Source organism: Chrysochloris asiatica, unplaced genomic scaffold (genome assembly GCF_000296735.1).
Source record: "Chrysochloris asiatica unplaced genomic scaffold, ChrAsi1.0 scaffold00084, whole genome shotgun sequence".
In the NCBI taxonomy this organism is placed as follows: Eukaryota; Metazoa; Chordata; class Mammalia; order Afrosoricida; family Chrysochloridae; genus Chrysochloris; species Chrysochloris asiatica.
In genome coordinates this window covers 5,188,331-5,199,979 of record NW_006408602.1, presented here as the reverse complement: position 1 = coordinate 5,199,979, position 11,649 = coordinate 5,188,331, and the positions used below count along the sequence as shown (strand labels likewise).

General features: G+C 38.2%; 1 pseudogene; it reads left to right on the top strand.

Annotated features, from left to right (window-relative positions):
- Positions 1-8,037: 8,037 nt before the first annotated feature.
- LOC102841609 overlaps positions 8,038-11,649 on the top strand; it is a 142,095-nt pseudogene continuing 138,483 nt past the window's right edge.

Below are 11,649 nucleotides of genomic sequence, written 5' to 3'. Positions count from 1 at the left end.
ACTATTGTATCAGAAGAGACCTATCCGCATTTCATTTAATCAGCCCTGCCTAGACAGATTGGATACCACTCAGTGGAGATTCTCCCTTCCTCCACGCCCTCTGGATCTAGGTTCCCTCTTCAGTCAAATGCTTTTGCATAGTCAATAAAACCCAAGTAAACATCTTTCTGGTATTCTCTGCTTTCAGCCACGACTCATCCAGTATCAGCAGTGATATTCTTCATTCTATGTCCTCTTCTGAATCCAATTTGAATTTCTTTCAACTTCCTGTTGATATACTGCTAAAACCTCTTTTGAATTATCCTCAGCAAAATCTTGCTTGCATGTGATATTAATAATATTTGATAATTTCAGCATTTTGTTGTGTTGCCTTTCTTTGCAATGGGCACAAATATGGGTCCTTCAAATATGGCGCAGACTAATGAGTCCTTCCAGCACTGCATCAGTCTGTTGAGACACTTTAAAAAATGCTCCATCTTCCCCCAAATGCATGCTGCTCTTAGTCCCCTAAACGAATTCCTTATTAAGCTTCTCCGTTTCACTTCTCTTGTATTTCAGATGAGGCTGAAGTCTTTTGATCTTTTTGGAGCATTTTGCTTTCTGATCCCTTGATTCTTTTCATTCAACCTGTTAGTTTAATAATTTAACCTTCCTTCTCACCCTATTTCACTATTCTCAATCAACCTTTCATCTTCTTCCCTGTTCCAGCACATCTTAATTCTTCTCACTAACCTTTCATTGCTTGAAATCTTTTATGTATTGAGTGACACCACGGAGATTAAGGGTAATTTCTACTTACTCAAAGTAATTCAAAATTCTTATCTTTCTTTTCGGTATATTATCAAGGGTAATACAATACAAATATTGCTGTATTCACTGCTTTGTGGATTATTGTTAAATCCTTTCAAGGATATTATTCTTCATGTAGTACCATGAGACATTTAGAAATTGTGGCAACTCTCAGCTAGAAATTGTGAAAGGGATTTTAAAAACCAGACTCCCTATGGATCGACACTGTTTCATCCATTTCTGATGTTTGAGCATATGATGGACATCTGTCCAGAACATTCAGTAGACCTTTCATTCCCAGGGTTGGTTTAGCTAAGTAGGTTCCCCTTCCACCCACTCCAGGTTAAGGACTCCATTAAAGAAAATGATATTCAAAGACAGTGGAGAATGGTACTTGACCAGGTATGCAGTAATTTCGATAACCTTGTTATAAGGAACTCTCATTTATAAAATCATCCTATAGTAAAATCTTCAAATGTTCTAGTTATTTGAACCAACTCCAACATATATTATTTAGACTGTGCATTAAAAACTATATTAGAAGGATTTTTGACACCATTAAAAAAACAAAATCTGCTGCCACTTAGTTGATTTTGACTCATGGCAATCCATGTGTTACATAATAGAACTACTCTATCTGACTTTTCTTCTGCAGTGGTGCTGGGTGGGTTTGAACTGCCAACCTTTAGGTTAGTAGATGAGCACAAACCTTTTGTACCACCCAGGAACCATTTGGCACCACAGATACAATTAATTCCGAATATGCTTTATGGTGTGAAGGAAAGTATTGTTAATGAACTGTGGAAAAATTATATTTTTTCCCTTAAAGTGAAAGACTTTTAAAGTAGCAGTATCTGGTGCAGCATTGTGGGATAATGCACTGGACTGAAAGGTCTGTTTGAACCACAAGGTCAGTGGTTCGAATGCACCAGGCAATCCAATGGAAACCCTATACAGGGGTGCTATGAGTTGGGATTGACTCAGAGGCACATAACAATAGTAACAACAACAAATATTGCTGCTATTCCCAAGATAACTCTTTGCCTGTCTTCCTAGTAACTAGGTATTGTTGGATCTAAATATGTTCCTATAAAGTAAGCATGACCATTTTGTATTTCCAAATTTCCTTCCGGAATCCTCTGCTCCCACCTTAATGTTAAGTGTTCTGGTCCCTTCGTCCCAAACGACTTCACTACCCACAATTGTAGCCATGCTTCTTACTCCTTCAATATCATCTAGTTCTCTAGGGCTGCTATAACAGAAATACCACAAATGGATGGCTTTAACTTATCTTCTGGAAGAAACTTATCTTCTCACCGTTCAAGAGGTTAGACATCCAAATTCAGGCCATTGGCTTTAAGGAAAGGCTTTCTCTCTGTTGGCTCTGGGGGAAGGTCCTTTATACTGGTTGGTCTCTATGTGTTGTGATATCTATCTTCCTTGCTTGCTTCCATCTCTGTTTCTTTGCTTGTTTGTACTTAAGCTGCCTTTTTATATCTCAAGAAAAGATTGATTTAAGACACATCCTATATGAATATTGAACATGGTGAGTCCATACGGTAAGAACTGGACTGCAAACCACAAGGTTCGTGGTTTAAGCCCACCAGATGCTCTGCAGGAGAAAGATGAGACTTTCTGCACCTGCAAAGATAAAAAAAGCTCAGGAAATCCTACAGCTTTGAGTCCAAACCCACCTGAAGGCACGTAATAATAACAACTATGAATACTGCCTCATTAGCGTAACAAAACTGTTCTCATATGGAATTATAACCACAGGAATTGGTGTTAGGATTTATAACACGTATTTTTTGGGTGAGTGGGACACATAATTCAATCCATAACAAAGGTGATTAGCGAAGAAATCCCACTGAAAAGATTTATATATATATGATTAATAGCTAAAACAACTTTTATAATTTGACCTCTTCAATAGTACAGATGCATGTGCTGTAACCACCGCTCGTCTGTCAGTTTGTTGTACTGTGGTGGCTTGTGTGTTGCTGTGATTCTGGAAGCTATGCCGCTGGTATTTTAAATACCAGCAGGAACACCCATGGTGGACAGGTTTCAACTGAGCTTCCAGACTAAGATGCACTAGGAAGAAGGAGAGACAGACTATTTCCAAATATTTAGTCACTGAAAACCTTATGAACAGCAGTGGATCACTGTCAGCACCAGAATATTGAATATTGAAACATGATGAAGAGCACCAGAATACTGTTGATATAGTGCCAGAAGATGAGCACCTCAGGTTGGAAGGCACTCAAAATGTGATTCGGGAATAATGGCCTCCCCAAAGTAGAGTTGACCATGATGACACAAATGGAGTAAAGCTTTTGGGACCTTCATTTGCTGATGGGGCACAACTTAAAATGAGGAGAAACTACTGTAAATATCCATTAATAATAGGATCATGGAATGTACAAAGTCTGAGTCTAGGAAAATTGGAAGTTGTCAAAAATGAAAAGGAACGCATAAACATCAATGTCCTAGGCATTATTGAGCTGAAATGGACTGGTTTTGGCAATAATGAATCTGGCAATCACAACTCAGGAATGACAAATTGAAGAGGAATGGTGTCAAATTCATCATCATAAAGAACATTTCAAGATCTATCTTGAAGCTAACGCAGTCTGTGATAGGATAATATCCATATGCCTACAAGGAAGACCAGTTAATACCACTATTATTCAAATTTACGCACCAGCCACTAAAGCCAGTGATGGCGAAACTGAAGAATTCTACCAATTTCTTCAGGCTGAAATTGATCAAACATGCAATCAATATATATTGATATAATTACTGGCAATTTGAATGCAAACATTAGAAACAAAGTGGAAGGATCAGTAGTTGGAAAATATGGCCTTGGTGATAGAAATGATGCTGGAGATCACTTGATAGAATTTTGTAAGACCAATGAATTTTTCATTGCAAATACCCTTTTTAAACAACATAAAAGACAACTATACCCAGGGACCTCACTGGATGGAATACATAGAAATCAAGTTGACTACATTTGTAGGAAAAGACAGTAAAGCTTCATATCATCAGCCAAAACAAGACCAGGGATAGACTGTGAAACACACCATCAATTACTTATATGCAAGTTCAGGCTGAAGCTGAAGAAAATTAAAACAAGTCCACAAGAGCCAAAATATGACCTTGAACTTATCCTACCTAAATTTAGAGATCATCACAAGAACAGATTTGATTAATTAGACATTAATGATCAAAGACCAGAAGACTTGTGGGATGACATCAAGAACATCATATAAGAAGATAGCAAAAGGTCATTAAGAAGAGAAGAAAGAAGGAAAAGATCAAAATGGATGTCAGAAGAGACTGTGAAATTTGCTTTACAGCACGGAGATTTTAAAGCAAATGGAAGAAATGAGGAGGTAAAAGATCTGAACAGAAAATTTCAAAGGTCAACTTGAGAAGACAAAGTCAAATATGAAATGTGCAAAGACCTAGAGTTAGAAAACTAAAATGGAAGAACATGCTCAGCATTTCTTAAGTGTTTCATTCTTTTGTGCATAGGGTTGCTGAGAGTCGGTGCACCTAACAACAGCATATGTGCTGTGAAACAAGATGTTATGTGGTTTGGATAGCATAGTATATATGTTGTTGTTTTTAAGCACCATCAAGTCAGTCCAGTGCTCAATTAGTATCATCCCAGGACCCCATATTCTACACAGTATAAATGTTTTTTTGTAATTTGGATATACATATATCAAAGTAACACCCACATAAGTTACTCTGGAGTGCCTGTAGATTTGCAAATGTTCAACTGCAATTGGTTGGCTCTGGCAGTCAGTATTCTCTGAGCAGCTCTAGGAAGCCTGGTTTGAATTGGAAGCTGTAAGGTAGGGACTGGAGTGGTGGCAGCCCAGCATCTCCCCATAGGCATCGACCTGTTGGGTGGCTGGGCAGGATCTGCACCAGTGGCAGCTGTACAAGCCAAAGCAGCTGCGACTGGGAATTGTAAGGCACTTTGTGCCTCAGGACTGCAGCGGAGCCATGGCAATTCTGGGAGCCCAGCCGGGCACAAACTTGATTCCATTCTGCCTGTTGGCATCTTTCCAAGTAAACCCCTCCTCTTTGTACTACAAATATATCTATGTGGTCAGACATGTAGTAAGAAATTTCTGAAACAGACATTGTATGGTGCATATCTACATTTGTATTTTGTCTGCTACTTAAGTATTTTTTAAATTTCTTTCCCCTCTCCCCATCAAGTACAAAGATTGTGTCTGTGAATATTAGAAAATAATTTTGAGAGGGATAATAGAAAACTGTAGTAAATATACATATTATGGATTGAATTGTGTCCCAAAATTATGTGTCAGTTTGACTTGGCCATGAGTATCAGCATTTATAGTAGTGATTCCTCATTTTGTGATCTGATGTAATTATCCTGAGTTGTGAATCCTAACCACTATGATGTTAATGGAGTCATAGTGTTGTGCTGTAGAATAAGTACTGGAATGCTAATTTCAAGGTTGGCAGTTCAAACCCATCAGCTGCTCCTTGGAAACCCTCTGAGGTCTCTATGAGTTGGAATTGATTCGACCCAATTTAACAAATTAACTGATGTTAATGAGTCAAGATTAGAGACAGTTATGTTAGTGAGGTAGGGTGCAACCTACAGGATTAGGTTATATTTTCAATCTCTTTTGAGATATTGTTGTTGTTAAGTTTTGTCAAATTGGTTCCAACTCATAGCAACTCCATGCACAACAGAATGAAACATTGCTCAGTCCTGCTCCAGTCTCACAATTGTTATTACACTTGAGTCCATCGCTACTGCCGCTGTAGCTATGGGCTCATTGGAGGATCTTCCTCTTTTTCGCTGACCCTCCACTTTACCAAGTGTGATGTTTGTCTCCAGGGACTGGTCCCTGTGTGAAGTATGAGAGATGAAGTCTCGCTCTCCTGTTTTCAAAGGAGCATTCTGGCTTACTTCTTTCAACACAGATTTAATTGTTCTTTCTGACAGTCCATGATACTTTAAAGATTCTTTTCTAACACCATAACTCAAATGCATCAGTTCTTCTACAGTCTTCCTTGTTCATTGTCAAACTTTTACATGCTTATGAGGCTATTGAAAAATAACAAGGTAGGTTTGCGTTTTGTACCTACTTTAAATGGCCCCCAGATGCTGTGCTTTGATTTTCCTGTCTCCTTTTTGTAATTGATGCCATTTTGGCTGCTGTTTTTCAGTATTCGCTTGCTGCTTCTGATCTGCTGCTTTATTTTGCACAGCATTCATTTCTTTTATAGACCAGTGCCATCAACTAGCAAAATATATAATTCAAAATTTTCTGGTAGTCAGTTGAACAAAGTAGACAAGAAACAGGTAAAATTATTTTAAATATAGTTAATGAATCCAGTACATCCAAAATATAATTCCAACATGTAATCAATGTAAAAATAACACTTCTGTATTTTACACTAACTTTTTCATACCAATTCTTTGAAATTTGTTGTATATTTTACACTTATAGTACATCTCAATCCAAATGCTAAATTTTTATCAGATAATTGATCTTTATTTATATTCATAAAACATACAGGTGAAAAAGTATATGCACATATATAAATTGTTCCAAACATACATAGAAGTTTCCCAGCAGAAAAAGGTAAATAGTGGTATATATACAACTTTGGAACAACAGTGTTCTATGGCAAATACATGGACAGATACACAGGCCGAATGGGCATGGGAGAAAGAATGGAAGTACACCCGCAGGTATATGAGTTTGAAAGTGGATATTTGTACATGGGTATTTACTTTTCCTATAAGCACAACTATGAATATGGTGGAGCATACAGTGAACAAAATGATGAAAACTTCTTAGATATTATCAAACATCTTAAGGCAATGGGTTGGTGGGCTTGATGGCTCAGAACCATAGGCTCAGGGGACACTATGGTTAATTGGCATAGATAGCATAGTCTACAAAGACAAAGTTCTACATCTTGCTTGTATGAGTAGTATCTGGGATTTCGACAACTCATGAACAGCCATCTGAGGTGCAGCTATTGGTCTCTCCATGTACGGAAGAAAGAAGAGTGATAATAACTGAAGAGGCTTCGAATCATTTAGTCCAATGGACTAACGGAATATGTGAACATCAGTCTCCATGACTCTGAGACCAGAAGAACTAGATGGTGCCTGACTACCACTATGAACTGCTCTGAAAGGGATCACATTAGAGAGTCCCAGGTAGAAAATGTGGAACAAAACTCAAAATTATTAAAAAAACAAAGACTGGACTTACTGGTCAGAAAGAGACTGGAGGAATTTGAGACTATGGCCCTCGACCACCTTTTAGGTCTGAAAAGGAACTCACCCTTATGGCCTAATTTTCAGTCAAGCAGTAGATAGGTATATAGTGGGGACAGCAACATTAGTAAGGCATGCTTACTTTGGAATGATCAGTCATTCAAAATCAAAAAGGCAACATTTTCCTAAGGACAAAATTGTGAAGAGTTGGGAAGGAAGGTGGAATGGAAATAGGAACCACAGGGAGGAAGTGGGATATCTGTAGTTGCATAGAGGGGATTGTAATCATTGAGATGACACAAAGTGCTTGATTTGTTGAATGTAGAACTGATGATCTTCTCTGTAAATCTTCACTGAATTCACAATAAAAAGTAAAAAAAAAAAGAGCAAGTTTTCCCAACAAGTGAGTTCAGTATAATTTTTTAATTAATTAAATAAAATTAAAAAGTCACTTTGTGGATCAGTTCTACTCTATCTTATTGGGCCACTGTGGGGTGGAATCGACTGATGACAGGGTCTGTTTTTGTTCCTGACCTATGAATCAGAACAAATTTAAGCTACCCATATTTATTAACAGTGTTGTTGTTAAGTGTACTCGAGTTGGTTCTGACTCATAGCAATTCTGTATAGGGTTTCCGAGCAGTTGATGGTGCGTTTGCACCACCAACTTTTTGGTTCAAACTGACCTGTGGCTGAGTGCATATTCTATTTATTTATTTAGTGCCACACCATACTAACTAAATCTTGTGGGTTTGAACTGCCTCCCTTGCAGTCCAATGCTTATCCTACAGTGCCACATTAGGACTCCATCCACTTATCAACAATATATGCTGACTAAATTTGAAGATTCTATCATCACTAACAACCGCCATCACCTCCACTGGTACAATAACTAAATGCCATGCAAGTTTTCAAATAATATTTTTGATGGATATTTAACAACAAGAAGGAATCCTACTATGACCCCAATTAGTATTGCTCGGAGTGTGGCTCCCCTGTCTCCAAGTGTTGTCTACTACTTGGCTGAAAATTTCAACACGAGGGTGAGTTTCATTTCAGACCTGAAGGGTGACTGAGGGCTATAGTCTTGTGTTCCTCTAGTCTTTTTTTTTTTTTTTATGGATAAGCCTGGTATTTTTATTAATTTTAAGTTTTGTTTCACATTTTCTCCCAATCACTCTGGGACATTCTAAGGTGATCCATTTAAGAACTGTTGGTAGTTGTATTCAGGCACCATCTAGTTCTTCTGTTCTCAGAATTGTGGTGACTGATTATCATGTGTTTCATTAGTCCATTGGACTAGTTGATTCTAAGAAATTCAACTTTTCCATGAACTTTTTGAAGCTTCTTCATACAGACTTTCAGGGTGATGCTAAAGGTTAAATGTTCAACTACTGAATTAAAGGTTGATGGTTTGAATTCACCTAGAGGTGCCTCAGAAGAAACCAAACCATGTTGTCATAGTCTTGAAAACTCTATGGAGTGCAATTCTACTCAGACACGCATACCATGAGTTGTAATTGACTTGAGGGTAATGTTTTTCTTTTTTTGTATAATTTATACAAAGACATTAACTGAGAGACAAGCTATAAAACAGAGTGTCTCTCCCAGTCCCCACACTTTCAATAGTAGGGGAGACAGAGGTATACAGAATCTTGCTTTGGTCTAAGAGACAGAGGTATACAGAATCTTGTTTTGGTCTAAGAGTAATTCTTTGCCTCTGCCTATAATGCTATGTTTGATGGTCTTTCTAATGATTCAAGATGACTTAGGTTTTGGATAGTCTGTCTTCTCTGTAGGTGAGTTATTATTTTATATTTGTATTTGTCACACAGAGCTATGTATGATTGTTAAAGTTGCATATATCTTTTATTTTTTTATTTTTAAGGTTTCTATTGTGGCTTGAATGAAAGTTTACAGAGCAGATCATCAGTTTTACATTCAACAAATCATACACCTTGTTTCATTACAATAATTTTAATCCCCTCCATGTACCATCAGTTAACAATATTTCTCTCTATTCACTTTAGATTTAAAAACAAAACAAAAAACCACTTATGCGTACATAATAATTTACACCTACAAAGGGCACATTCTGCAAGTCTCGTCCTGGCCACCAGCTCTTAGTTCCTCTCTTCCTATGAATCTAGGATCCTCAGCCAGTCTCCCTCTCTATGACCCCATCTCTGCCTCCGTCTCTGGCATCGCTGATTCTCTAGATAAGGTCTCGCGTTCTGCTTGTGCTCTTCTCCCTTGGTGGTCTTAGGGTCCTCTGTTTCTGGATTTTAAGTTTAACCACTCCCCTGTTTTTGTTATAAAACTTCTACCTTTACAACTGTGATAGTTGCAATTAGTCTTGATAACAGTTATTCACTACTGAATCATAAGAATCTTATCCCCATCTCTTTTAATCAGACCCATCTAGACAAGATGAAAACTATTCAGTGGGAACTCTTTCTTCCCGCACACACTATTAAACTAAACTCCATCATGAAAGCTTGTAAGCTAGTCACTTCGTGCCTTTATCGCCCCCTAATTTTAGGTAGCCTATGTCTAAGTTGCCCATCCCTATTTACCCTGTGTACAGAGGGGATAGCATTTATACTTGATGTGAAGACGCCTTCCCTCTCTGTTGGTATTTGGAGTTACTATCTCCATAATTATAGGTCAGGTTCATCAAATTGTAGCAATTTACCATTGTTTCCTTTATAAAATTTTTTTTGTTTTTTTTTGTAATCATCCTGTAGTTGAGTTCTGATTATTAAGCCATCAAGGCTAGGACAAATGGATACTGTCTGCAAGTTTGGGTGTTCTTGTTCATCTTCCCTCACTTCATATCAGCTGGATGCTTCACTCTCAGCTCTAGCCCTCTGTGGCTATGTCCTTGTCCATTGGCCCAGATGTCCCCAGGTCTCACCACTCTTTGGACCAATGAGCTCTTCTTCTTCTCTCTCTCATCTCCAGGTCAACAGGAGTCAATGGACTGTGGTTGAACTCAGCCCATTTCTTCATTGCTGTCTTTCCCCCTCTTCCACTCACCAGTAGACCAATGTGGTCACCAGCAAGCTTACATGCCTGTTCGTGTGTTCCCTTTGAGTTTCAGTCTTAGAGGGGAGTATGTCCTGAAGAAACTTGATTGCTTTCTTTGATGGTTTCCTGGCGAACAGCTTATTTATTCTTGTAGTAGCCAGTCATGCTGACATTTTTGTTTTGTTTTTTTTTTTCCTGATGATCTTTCTTGAAGATGTATCTTCTGTTGCTTTAGCTGTTCCAGGCTGGTCTACTTGTCCTTGCTAGTGGGAAAGTCCCACCTTATAAGGTTCTGGGTGGGTCTCAGGATTCTACCTAAGGTCCTAATTTCTGCAAAGGCTCTTCAAGAAGCCTATTTCACTGGGCAAGTTCTAGAACCCATTTTAGGTATTGCAATTAGTTATAGGCTGAAGACAGGCTTACAAGTTTTCTGTAATCATGTTTCCCAACATTCTTTTCTATCTCACTCAAGTGTCTATTTTACAATAGTAGGTGAGGTAAACCGATATTCATGACAGTCAAGCATTTTAGTATTATTTCCCTTCTTCAAACTATGCCTAGATCCCTGTTTCACAGAACCCTGTTGTTCCAAGGTTGAGAATGCATCACTATTTACCTCTGTCCCAGTTAGGCCATATAAACTTGTCTCAGCGTTCCCCTATCTATCTTGTTCTTCCACCTCATCCTCCTTCTTATATTGCCCTTCCCAACATCTGAACTGAAACCCCTATCCCAACCCCACTGTGTGGTTACCTTATATTCCATTAACTCTTCCCTCCACTTAAGACAGACTATTTTATCCTGTAATCTACCTGAACTTTTCACCACCTGGATCTCTGTTCCTCTGTGTTTACCTTCTTCACATTGTAATTGTTTTGATCATAGGCTGATCTTACAAATTCTCTGTTCTTATAATTTTATTGTGTTCTTGACGCTTCCATTTGTCGATTGATTTCAGGGTGATGCTGCCATGTACATCATTCTCTGGTTGTTGTCTGTTCTTGTTGGTTCTCAGTCTATAGAATTTCGTTTAGGATGTGTTTCATAGCAGGGTTGGCTTTGGCAAAATCCCTTAGCTTCTGTTTATCCTGGAATGTTTTGATTACACCATCGTGTTTGATTGACAGCTTTGCTGGGAGAGAATTCTTGGTTGGCAGTTTTTTTTCTTTCAGGGTTTTATATATGTCTCTCCATTGCCTTCTTGCCTGCATGGTTTCTGTTAAGAGATCCGAGTTTAATCTGATTTGCTTGCCTTTGTATGTTACACTTCTCTTTTCCTTAGCTGCTTTCAGAATTCTGTCCTTATCTTTGATTTTGGAAAGCTTGATTATGATACGTCTTGGTGATTGTCTTTTAGGGTCTATCCTTCCTGGGGCTTGTTGAGCTTCTTGAATGCTTATCTTTTCACTTTTCAGGATGTTAGGAAAATTTTCTTCCAGAAGCTCTTCAACTATCTCCTCTGTGGATTTGTGTGATTCTTCCTGTTCCAGAATGCCGATAATTCTTAAGTTATGTTGTCCAACATGAATCTTAGGCTTTCT